The following is a 271-nucleotide window of genomic DNA, read 5'->3' on the forward strand; positions in this document are numbered from 1 at the left end:
TATCAGTGAGTGTTTTCTGTATTTGTATATTATTTGTAATCTTCCATAATTATATGTGATAATCTATGCAGTTAATAAAATATGTTATTGAAATATTATCTAGTGGAGTCTCAAAAACTGATTTTAAAGATCTGCAATTCTGTGTTGAAGAAGATGTCTGAGATATCATTTTTAATGCATTTACATTATTTAATGATTTTTTAAAAAGTCATCACTTCCATTTTTTTTCTTCTGAAATCTTTCCTTGTAAAGAAGGCAAAGCTAGACATTA

This window comes from Thamnophis elegans, chromosome Z (genome assembly GCF_009769535.1).
Source record: "Thamnophis elegans isolate rThaEle1 chromosome Z, rThaEle1.pri, whole genome shotgun sequence".
Classification (NCBI taxonomy): Eukaryota; Metazoa; Chordata; class Lepidosauria; order Squamata; family Colubridae; genus Thamnophis; species Thamnophis elegans.